Source organism: Lonchura striata, chromosome 8 (assembly GCF_050655825.1).
Source record: "Lonchura striata isolate lonStrDom1 chromosome 8, ASM5065582v1, whole genome shotgun sequence".
Classification (NCBI taxonomy): Eukaryota; Metazoa; Chordata; class Aves; order Passeriformes; family Estrildidae; genus Lonchura; species Lonchura striata.
This window is the reverse complement of record NC_140710.1, coordinates 14,654,227-14,666,667: the sequence shown is the minus strand read 5'-3', so window position 1 is coordinate 14,666,667 and position 12,441 is coordinate 14,654,227.

The following is a 12,441-nucleotide window of genomic DNA, read 5'->3' as shown; positions in this document are numbered from 1 at the left end:
ACCCAGCCCATTGTCTGCCCCAGGCCAGCCAGGCTCACACCATTTCTGTCAGACCTCTTGACTTTAAAGCAGTGCTGGAAGGGGAAGAGGGTGATGCAGTGACAGGGACTGCTCAGAAGGGCCCCAGCAGCCCTTCTGCCAGTGCTGGCAGCTCGGTGCTTTAGTGAATCAGTAGCAACCAGCAAAAACATGCAGATAAACAAGAGAGTTTAGCTTTCTTCATTTTGGGGAAGCATTTAACCCTCTCTAGCAATTCCGTGGTCTGTAGTTTTGTGTTCACACAGAGGAAGGACTCCTGTGTAAGCACATGTGTGCGTGGCTCAGGATGACATATTCAGGGTTATAAAATGTGATTTACCTCAGGATTTGCCTTGGTTATTTGGTTGTGGCATATTTAATCACTTAATGCAATTAAAATAATTTTAACTAATTCTAGACCACATGACAGAATTATAGCAGGCCAATTTGTCTGGTCACAGAACCTTTTAGAATGCACTGCAGCCAAGTTTCCTTGGAACAGACTTATGCTGAGGATTGTGTTGCTGCTGAACTGGGGTATTTCTGGACAGCATTTAACACTAAGGCCCTGCAGTTCACTCAGAAGTTAAATTTGTCTTTAAAAACAACTTTTTTTCTCAAGCTTATTCAAAAGGAATGAAAACACCATTATACTCTAGAGAAGTAATGGGGATCCTAGAGACTTAATCACCACACTATATGTGTTTAGGGTTTTAATTAAAGGACCTAATTTAATTTTTCACAACATATGGAGCTGAAAGATAATGGTCTTGTTCACTGAAAATACCTAATGTGATTTGCTTATAGGGCAAATGCTTCCAGGGCTGGATATGCCATATGGTTGGAAAGTTCACTTGATGCCTGCTTTGGCTGCAGCAGGATGGTAATGCTGGGGGTGATGCAGCTGACTTCATGGGCTGCTCTGAAATTCGGAGTTTAATAAATAATGTGAAGGGGCTTAAATTAATCAGTTGGTTTATACTGGGAATGTATTGTAGACCCTGATTTTTTTCTTCTAATGCTGCAAAAATCCCTTAGACTTTAATAGCATTCTGCTGAAGTTAACCTGAAAAACTGTCACATTTAATACAAGCACTAATTCCTGTGAAACTCTCCCAGATTTTCTATCAGAACTGTGTTTATATCCCAGATCGTGCATACACACTTGAGCATTAAGAACCAGAAATACTAGCAGCTGGGAAATTTGCTACCCTGGCACTTGGGAAGTAATAATTTCAGGTGATTGGTTCCATCTTAAATATTTGTTTGGTTTTTTAAATTATATTGCATATGGCTTTTGTTTGCTAAAGCAGTAGCTCTTCTGTTTTTATAAGAATAAGTTTTACTGACTATCCAGGTTAATACTACAGGATTTTGGGGAAGCTCTATGTGAGCAGTTCTAATTGTGATACCATGCTAAAGGATGCTCTTTAATGCGTGGCTCCATTTCCCTTAGTAAGTCATTGAGCACAACAGGAGAGTGCCTGTGCCCTGACCTAGTCCCTGCTCCCAGTCCCACAAGAGCAACGCCCAGCAGCAGTCCGAGTGCATTCAATGCACTCCTAGAGTGCATCCTCAATGATTTGAGTTTCATCTGAAAGGAATCCAGCTGGTGCACTCTGGAAACCAAAGTGGAGTCTGCCGGGCTGATAGGGGAGTCACTTCAAAAGCTGCCTCCTGCTCCAAACCCAAATTCTTGGGCAGGCACACCCTGCCCGTGCGAGAGCCCTGCTTGCTCAGCACCCCAGCCCCTCCAGAGCACGCCTCTGTCCCCAAAAACACCCTGCTGGGGAAAACAGCTCTCTTCAATGTTTCTGCTCTTGGTAGCATGCCAATACCGCCCTCTAAAGTCAGCTCTTTCCTCACCTTAGATTGTCTCTTTCATATTAACTGATTCACTGTTTTTTACCTTACAAAGGGTGGTGAAGGAGAGTAAATTGCAGCACTGATCGTTGCTTGTGGGTTCCTCGAATGGTAACGTTTCTCTTTAGAGATGCTTATTCATTCCTGCAAGAATCTACACGTGTGGATGAAATTCAGCTATGTTATAATCCCATCACAGGCAATGGAAAGTCTGCTATCTATGAGCTAATTGTACATGTGAATTTATAGTGCCAATAGCAGTGAGCCTGTTTCTTGATGGGGGCTGATGCCTTGTTGTGCACCTTGCAGCAGGGTAAGGAAAGGGTATTGTGCTTTTTTTACTCCTAGAAAGAATGGATACCTTTACCACCTCTATGCTTTCTTCTCAGAAAAATTTAATTTTGCAAGCTTACAAATGCATTTTTTCATTCTAATATAGATGTCTTAAAAGATTAATTTCTCCCTGAAGATATTTGGGCAAGGTGGAAAGAGAGATTGATCATTTCCAGATGTTCTTTGCTGACAGGCGAGAAAAATTCTGCTTCAGGTTAACACTTGTGAATGTACTTTAAAAATATACATTTTGTATACAAACCTGCCAGAGAGAGCACAAGCCAGTGCAGCAGGGACTGAGATGCGTGGATTTGCAGTGCATTAAATAAGGTAGGGCTTGCCTACCTTATTAATGACTGGGCTAAAAGCCTTGGGAATTCCCTGTAATCTCCTATAGAAAAGCAGGGGAGATGCATATGCTTTTCAGACAGAAACACCATGTGCAGTGTGCTTTGAGGCAGACACTTGCTCCACGGTGTTTGCTGTATCAGACATATTAAAATAGATAATTCACTGTTTCTTTGATGTTTTAGGAACATGTCATACTGGGATTCCTAAACATTGCACACTATCTGGCAAGACTTGGCTGAGTCAATGACAAGTAGTTTGACTTCAGGCTTCTGGGAAGTACCCCAAACTAGTGAAGCAGGGGAGCTGGTGTTCTACATGCCAGCTGGGAGGACAGGCAGGCCCATGGAGCAGCTGGGCCCTGGTGCCCTACTCCCTGTGTGTCCATCTCGCTTCCCGCAGCACACGAGCAGCACTCCAGAATCACCCCTGCAGTAATCTCCAGTGGCTACAACCTGAGGACTTCTTAGCAGTGAAAGATAAACATCAGTCAGTTCTGTAGGAAACCCTGATGCCTGGGAAGTTCAGATTCTTCTTCAGTTTGTCCTGGTCTCTGAGGCAACAGCAACCTGAGCATGAGAAGTAATGGAGCTCATGCCTGTCAGCAACAAGGGAAATGCCTCCTCAGGAAGCAGTCCTTCCTAAGAGCTGTTGTTCTTCCCAAATGATGTGTGGAACCAGGAACAACACTGGAGACCAGGAGGCCTTTATGAGTCACAAGCTGGTTTTCACTGGGTGGGCAGAGCAGGTGGGGGCAGTCAGTGGAACCAGCCCTGCATTTGTGCACGTTGAATCCTGAAGGAATAGGTTTCCATTGGAAAGATGAGTAAAACTGTCTACTTTCAGAGGTTGCTGACTGCTAAGACTGTTTTAGGTAACTGACAGACAAAAGATTCATAAACCCATTTTCTTACCTAGAAAGGACTCTGCTCCTGTGAGGGGCAAAGCTCAGGGCCTTGGGAGCATTACAGGCAAAGCCCTCCCGAAGACCCAGGGAACAGAAGTGTGAGAACTGCAGTGGATGTGAGGTCTAGAGATGGTGAAGGTCCACTTCAGGAAATTAATAATCTATGGAGCTGTGTCATGGCGCTTGTCCAAGTGTCCCAAACCTCAGCTATGACAGAGTAAGAGAGGGAAAGACAGGAGGTAAAACTAGGGGGGCATCATTCTCTGAGGTTTTTCAGGTAGAGCAGGTAAATATTGAAGGGTCTTCAGAGTCCCTACATTCTTTAGAAAGGAAAATTATGGTAGTTGATTTCTTATGTTTCAGAAGTAGGCAAAGTAGATGGGGAAGATGACACTGAAGTCAAATTTTGGAGTGTTTTCTATGACAGGAAGATGTTGGCAAGAGGAAGGGGCACGACTGAGGAAGAAAAAGGAACATTCCAGTTTTCTATCAGTAAAGACTGACAAAGTGCTGTGTAGAAGAGAGCTTTGAATCCTGAGACAAGGTGTTGATGATATTGAGGTGTTAAAGCTCTGAGACTTGATACAGCAGTTAACAAAAGATCCACTTCACTGCCTCAGTAGTGTTGCTGAACTGATCTGTCAGATTGTTCATAGAGCTGTGCAGGAGGTAGTTTCTGGTGTTTGCTTAGGGTTTTGGTTTTTTTTCCCCAAAATACATGTATGAAGATCTGAAGAAGCACGTTCAGGGTATGTTTCCTCAGGCTTTTCCTTTCTCAGCCTGCTTTGCTGCACCAATAGCTGCCCAGGTGGGGTCCTGCCCATCACATGCATGTGCAAGGTGCCAGCTCAGAAAGGTCAACTGCTAATGGGGTCTCCGTGCATAATTTAGCCTGTGACACCTGATGAACTGGATGCATGATTAGAATGTGCTATTTGGGGATACATCTTCCAAAGGGATGCTAAAATTTGCAGCATTACAATTTGACTAGATTTTCTTTTGTTGCTGGTCGTGAAGACAGAAGCCACTACACAGTTAAAATCTGTTTTGTTGTGTTTGGTTGGGTTTTATTTTGGGAAGAAGTGGGATAATTTTAGTTCTTCAGCACTAAAAATTAGATCAAAATCCTGGCAACTGTACAACATAAATGAGCAACCTTACAATAAAAGGGTTTTTGTCACCTTGGAAACACAGTTTGAATAAGCTACTTGGAGTAATTTTAGTTTCAGACTTTCCTCTGCCCTCGTCCCTCCCATGCAAATTCTGGTTTTACACTCAGTATATCCGGTTTAAATGTGTTTCTTTCATAAATAGACAACAGAGGAATTTGCCAGACAAAGTGGAAGAACACTGAAAATGACCTTGCATGTGGTGTTTCAGAGCAGAAACTGGTGTTTGGAAACATATGAAGTTAAACTCATCCAAAAATAGATTTTAAAATCTGTCACTTTAGATCTCAGAGCTCCATGTAAACTTAACTTTATTGCTTTTTATATACAGTGAGTCTTGTTATTCCGGAGAAGAATATGGCATTTAGGAAGCAAATTTTAGCACTAAGAAGCAAAGTTGAGGGGTTAAATAAGGAGAAATAAACATTGAAAAGTTGATGTAATCTATTAGATATACATGGTCTTTCAAAATCCCTAATATTGTGGTATACATGTGAAATTAGTTGTATTAAAATGCTGTGGGTCTCTGTTGTGAATGTTACACAGATTATGCTATGGCATAGCTGGAAACTCAAGTAATTAGAGAAGAGATTAGGATAAAGTAGTGCTTCTATCCACTAAAGAATGTAAATATTTTGAATATTTTCAATAGCTCACAGTTCTCTAACAGGTCTCACCTGAAGAGTGTCCTTACTGTGAGTGCCCACTAGAGAAAGGGCAGAAGCCTTTGTAGCCTTTTCCGAATATTTGATCAGCTGAGACACATTGACTTTCCATTCCCATGGAGACAATATTTCAAAGTGAAAAGTAAATTGATTTTCAATTACTTAAAAGAGTGAACTGCATTTGAATATATATATTATTGTCCAGGTAATATTCCTGGAAGCTTAAAGGAGCCCATGCAGGACTGGGTAGTGGTCCCTGTGCCAGTGCCTGGCATCCGCTCTGCCCCCAGCAGTGTGGTTTGCTAGGCTGGGCAGGGAAAGGTGCCACCCAGCACCATGTGCCATGGTCTGAGCAGCCACAAAGGACCAGCAGGAAATTACACCAGAAGATCATGAGACATGATGAGACAGAACAGCTGACTAACATTTGGGTTAAATACTTGGAAAATCTTCCTAACTACATGCCCACAGGAGGAGGTGAGGTCGTTGGGGTGATAATAGGACCATATAACTTGAGATATTTGAACCCAGATTGATTTGAATATGAGCAAATGCAGGACACGTGTGATTAAGGGAGATTCCAAATCCATTTTCACCTCCATTTTTGGGGTTTCTTTTTTGAATGTTATGATAGACATCAATAATTAAAAGAAGCTTGACCACAGCACCTTCCCATGAGCTGCTGTGCTTTTACCATTCCTTGTTATCACAGCAGTAAGTGAGTGCTGGGAGCAAGCTGTCAGCAGATGGTAAGCAGCAACTCTGGCAAGTTTGCAAATAAGGGGCTTTCCCCACTGCAGCCAGCTGGCTCAAGTATTAATCTCCTTGCTGCACTGCTCTTTACAAGTTAAAAAAGCTCAGGTCAAAACATGTATCCTAGACTGGCTGTCCAAAGCAGGAAAACCTTTTTCTCTGATGAAACACAATTTTATTTGATAGGTGCACTCCAGGACATGGAAAAAAAAAAAACAAAAAAGAAACCCTCCATAGTTCCTCACCATTAATGTCTCTGATTGCTCCATCTGACACACACACAATAGAGAGAATGAAGAGAATATTTCACACATGAAATTCCACAGATCTCTCAGGAGGCTGAGGTGATATGCTGTGTTTCTCTGGCTTTTTTTTCTCCCCCATTTATTTTGGCTTTGTACCATATAGGATAACTATAATGAAATTATCTTTATGCACACTTGTAATGTTTGTTGAGTAATAAAATTATTTAGCTTATATAAAAGAGAAAAATAGCCTAGGTTCTTTCAGCTTGTGAAAGTCATTGCCAGATTTTGCCAATCTGTTGCTTAAAATTTAAAATTATGAAAACACATCTTTAAGGCATCCTTGTGATTGTCTTAAGTACTTTGGAAGTAATTAAATTCATACAGAGTTGTAAGTTTTGCAGGCTTTTTAATAAATAAATTTTGCATATGCTGCATTTTAAGTCCCTGCACATAATGTGATTTATGACAGATGTACCTTGCAACATCCCCTGGGCTGGGTTGGGTGCCCTGGCAGAGTCAGCTGTGCTAAGGGTCTGCAGGTGTTACAAGCTCCTGTTCAATATTAACAGCGGCTGCTAAAGGACACAGCTTGAAAACCTTGTAGCTCCAGCTAGGTGGGGGATGAGAGTGAGAAATGTTACATTTAATCTAAATTTGCATTAACAACCAAGTTGTGAGAGAACCTGAATGGTTGGTGGAGACTTTGTGAAGGCACAAGGCCAAGTGGAATGCTGGACCACAGGGGGACATGGATGAGAGCTCTGCTTCTTTTCTGTCCTCATGGGGCAGAAATGGCAGGACCATGAGTATGGTCCTGGCCTAAAGACTCATAGAACAAGACAGACAGAGAAATGCTTATTTAATGATTTCATTTTCTTCTCAAAGAACCTCCTGACATTTTGAGCAAAAGTTTGAAGCTGTTTTTCTTTTAACCAAATATATTACACTATTTGCTGGCATTTGCTTTCACTTCAAGCAAGGTTGAGTGCCACCAATATGCTGTTTTTATCTCCATGTTAGGAGAAGGTAATTGTGGTGATTCTCATGATACAGACTATTTTTACTGTATGGGTCATGCTTTGGCTTCTTTATACCCAAAATACTTTGGTATTTTTAGCATATCTTCAGTGAGACTGACATCCTACCATAGCACTGGCATGTTGTAAGACTGCAGGCAGAGGTGGTAATGACAGCTCTGAAGTTCAATTACATATTTTGAAAAAGTCATAGTTAATTTGCATTTTCTAAAAAGTCAAATACTAACTTTAAAAAATACATGTAAAATGCTAAAAAGAGTATTAACTACTGTCTTATTTCTGCTTAAGCAAAGCACAGAAGGCAGAGCTGTGAACATTCCGGCTGTTTAAATTAGCTGATAACTATGAACAGAAGAATTTCCATCACATTGCTCATTTGACTCTAGGTTTACCTTATATGGCTCTTCAAATCCTTTCCTGTTTAATTGTAATTACAGTTCAATAGGACAGGTAGACCATGTCCCTGGAAGCAATGGGCTCAGCACTTCATATAAAGGCAGGGTAACCATCCTGTAGGTCACATTGCCAGAGCCCAGGTGGCCCATGCCACTGGAGTCAGAGAAGGATGGTGGTGGCAGTGGCTTCTCAGAGGTGTGTTACCTCCTGGTGACAAGGCACCCACGTTTTGTTGGACATGGCCAAGCAACAGCAATGCAGGTGTAGTGCACCAGGTGTAAGATCTTGACAGCAGTGCCTCAAAGCAGTTTTGGTTGAGGAAGGTGTCTGGCAAGGATGCTCTCTAGAAGGAGGAAGTGGTTTGAGCCAAACACTTCAGTGCTCTTGGAGTCTCTCTAATCTGCTTTTCAAAAAGGCAACTCCAACTGCAAATATTTCCAGTGACCAGATGGTGGACACATTTTGGCAATGAACACCTTCAGCTTTATCCAGCCTGTTGTCTATCAACGTCCTCAGGTTTAGAATATAAATGTTTTATTCTCCCATTGGTTTGTCTTCCTAAGATAAGCAGCTGTATTCTGGGCCTCTGGGGTGTCTTGGCTGGCCAGTTCAAAATAGGGTATGGGGGTAACAAAGGTCTGGATGACTGTAGTGGTGTCTACGTCTGAGAGAGATCAGTCATTTGGCAGGCTGGAGATAAGACACTCAGCTATTAGCTGCCTGCTAGAGTTTCATGAGACTCTTATTTCAGTCCATTTTGATGTCAGGAAGGCAGACGCTTTCAACAAAAAGAGTGCTCATAGATTTTATTGGGGCATTCAAATGCTTCCAGTTCCCAGCTGTCATCAGCTCCACTTTAGTCATATAGTTGTCACTTTATCCCTCTGTCTGCAACAGGTCTTGAGAGAAGAAAGATACTGATTTGTTAAGCTTTAATGAAAAGGAGACTCATTCATGTTTCCAGACACTTTTAGCTTCACTCACACAAATGAATCCCACTGAAGGAAAATAAAGTACAGCTTTCCACAGGTACATCTATAATTAATAAGAAACTATTATTTCAGATACATCTGAGGAGATATTACAAGCTGTGAGGGATAGAATTTTCTGAAGTCAGACCAGAGCAGTTCAAAACCAGTCCCCAAGTGTGTACAGAAATGAAAGTCTATGTACTTAGGAAAGCACAACTTCTTCAACCTGTCTGCTGAGGCAGAGCTTATCTCTGATGCTGTCAGCAAAGCTGGAAAAGGTTATTTTTCAGTCTTCCATGAGGAAATATTAGCTGCATTATTTCATTATTCAACTATATCAGTGCCCAAACATTGCTACTTAGGCACCAGCATCTTCACCATGGATATCCTTCTGATAAATGCATTTTCTTTCCAACTTAAGTTGGACTTTTTGCTTGTTAAGTTATTTACAGTTCTTACATTATCAACTTGGAAAAAAATAAGTAATTGGCAAAATCTCAATCTGTTAATGAAAAAAACTTTTAAAAACATTTATCTTTGTACCATCAGAAGGGTACTGTTTTCTCTTTGATAAAAGTTACACTGTTTAACTGGTCCTAAATATTTGCCTGTCTCCTGACAAGAAGCCTCTTCAAGTCTATGCAAGCTCTAGTCCCATTCTCTTAAAGTAGCTTTTACTTCTTGTAGAAGGCCAAATAAAAGGACTCACATTCAGCACTGTGTGCTTTGCAGCTCCTGAACAAAACAGGCTGAGCTGAAAACAAAAGCTCAGCTTTGACTCTTACTCCATGAGCTCAAGTTAGTTCCAGCCAGATTTTTAACGTCACTTTATCTGCAGGTGTTTGGTTTTTTTTTGCTTTTTTTTTTGTTTGTTTGTTTGTTTTGTACAATCAATGCCAACACTGTTGGGCAAATACAGGATGCATAGGGATTTTTAAAAAATCCAGCTGCCAACAAGAGAAAGTGCTTTGTAGCCACAGTTTGGAATGGAAACAATTTTCTAAGATACAGATCAAACTGTGTTTATAGACTCAACTATTGACAGCTTTTCACCAAGCTATTTCCTGTGTGCCTAGTGCATAGAGAAATAATCTAAGTGCTTAAACTAACATTTAAAACCATATAGAACATGAAGGAAATACTGTGTGAAGCAGCATGGAAAACACAATGGTGTTGAATTTTCTTTTGTTTCCACAGCTAATACTCATGGGAGAAGGCAATAAGTACTGCACACCAAATGCCAGTACTCTAGTTGTTTGCAGAATTTGGTCCTTACTCTGGCCAGTACTTACTTTCTACTAATACTGTTTTAATTGCTGAAATATCCAAATAACAAACATTTTCAAAAGTGCCTCCTAAATTAGACACACTTGCTAAATGTTATATAGTTACTTTAAGTGCAGCAAGTTATTATTTCTTAGTAAAATAATTCAGACAATCAAATTTACACACAAACAGAAGGAATCTGATTTCCCATTAGAACAGGTGGAAAATCTGAAGGTCTGAAGATAAGAGTCAAAGTAGATGTAAACTGGTTTGCTCAGTTTGAAATGGTTGCAAGAAACGTTTCTTGCAGAAAAAGCCCAGAATTCAGCTGCTAGCTGTTCAGAACCTTTTCGGTGTTTTTCAGCGGGGCAGGTTTCCTCTCCCAGACTTCAAATCATGCCCTTCGCTTCAGGCACGCATGTGCTGGTGGCACATCTCACCTTCTGATGGCATCAGTACGGTCAGGGCAGTCAGGCTGTGGTGCCTATGCACAATTTCAATGGGGTTTTTGTCGCTGGTGCTCTGCTTGGCTGGACTTCATTCCTTCTTATCTAAGCTATGTCAGCTAGAGAGCAGGACAGCTCCAGTAGAGGAAAACCTTTTGCTTAGGAGAGTCATTTAGGTTGGATGGAACCTCTGTAGGTTGTCTGGTCAGCCCCAACCCAGAGCAGGAGTCATGCAGGTGACTTTGGCCAGGGCCAAACAAGTTTCCAGTGTCTCCAGGATAGAATTCCCACAGCTTTTCTGGGCAACCTGTTTTGGCAACTAATTATGATATGCACAACAACAACCTCAAATTTGTTTATACTTTTCTTCTTCAACTGTATCCTTACACATCAGTTCTGGGAGGTATAGTAAATGGCTTAGCTTTACATACTGATTCCAGCTAAAAATCAAACATTTTTGTTGGGAAAGAAAACCACCTAACCAGGTAAGATCAATTCAGGGGAGGTGGTGCTGGGCTTTTCCTTTAACTGAGCCACTGGGTAATGAAGAAAATGTAATTGTGGATGAATTTGCTGGAGACAGATGCAGGCTGGAGACAGACATGGATTGTACACAGCAAGTGTGCTGTCAGAAAAACATTGACGCTTTTGGGTTTATGCATTTCTTGCACACTAATTTGCCTGAGATGCAGTTCCAAACCCAACCCATGAGTGCTGCAATGCAGCTGCCAGAATGAACAGGATCCAAGGCTGCGGGGGCAGATCCATTTGGACTCACAGTTTCTCATCGCCACAGCAGTGGGTATTGGGATCATCCCACCACCACCACCACCATCACTTCCAGGATTTTTCTCAATCAAAGGCATTCTGGAATGGTTTTACATCTTGCTCTGAAACCCATACACAGACATTTCACAATATGTGTATTTAAAGGAATGCAAATGGTTTCAAAAGACAGGATGGCAAAATAGCATTTCAAGTTGTTGCACTGTGACATATGATAACTATTGTAAGATTTATTTTAGATGAAGAAAAATCACAACTACTCTGTAATGAGTTGTTTTTACTTTGTAGAAATACAGGTATTACTGGGTTACTACTTTTGGTGTTTCATATATAAAGATGCAAAAAATTAATCTAATTTTGTTCTTCAGGAAGATTTAGTTTCAGATAAGAAATTGTTAGACCTTCCTCAAAATTTGGTAAGAGAAGAAATCTCTGAATATGTGGCATGTTGCTTTCTCTAGAACCAAACGAGCACTTCCTTTGGTCCAGGATTTGAGTGCTGTGCTGGGCATGCAGAATGCATGGAATGCCCGTCTCCTGGCTGCCTTCCACAGCGAGGTGACAGCCAACGGGTAGGAGATAGCAGTGGATCCTCTGCACTCACCCACCACAAGACAGGTGTACTGCAGATTGTTGTAAGCTATGCCAAATAAAAAGCTGCAAAATATAGTCCTGAAGCTGTTTATAAAGAAATTAAATGTAGGAGATGTAGACTCAGGTACAAGTTAACCAAAAAAATCCATCTCAGTACTTTATCTTGGTAAAAAATTAATGTATCACTTCCTAAGATCGGTTTTGACGGGCTGCGCATCTGCTAATGGAACCAATGCAGGATGTAGCTGAGCAGCACGTACACCAAAACTGGATTTTTGCCCACTCGAGCAGCCTCGGCTGCCCTGTCCTGATGCTGTTTGTCTTCTACCGGCGTGGCCTTTGGGCCGGGATAGTACCCGCTGCTCCGAGCGAGGCCAGCTGCACCCCGGCACGCCGGGCCCGAGGAGCTGCCGAGAGCCCGCCGGGGAGCGAGAACTGCCACCCGCACAGCCTGAGCCCGGGGGCAGAAACAGGTCTTCAGCCCACAGATTTGTTTCTTCGGGGACAGGCGGAGCCAACATCAAGGGAAAGTAAGTGATTAAAATGTGCTGCGATTCCTTTGGTCTTTGTCAAGAAACGCTACGCAGACGGCGGCCGAAGGAGATGATAGCACGGGGGCCGCCGTGGGGAAAGGAGTACCG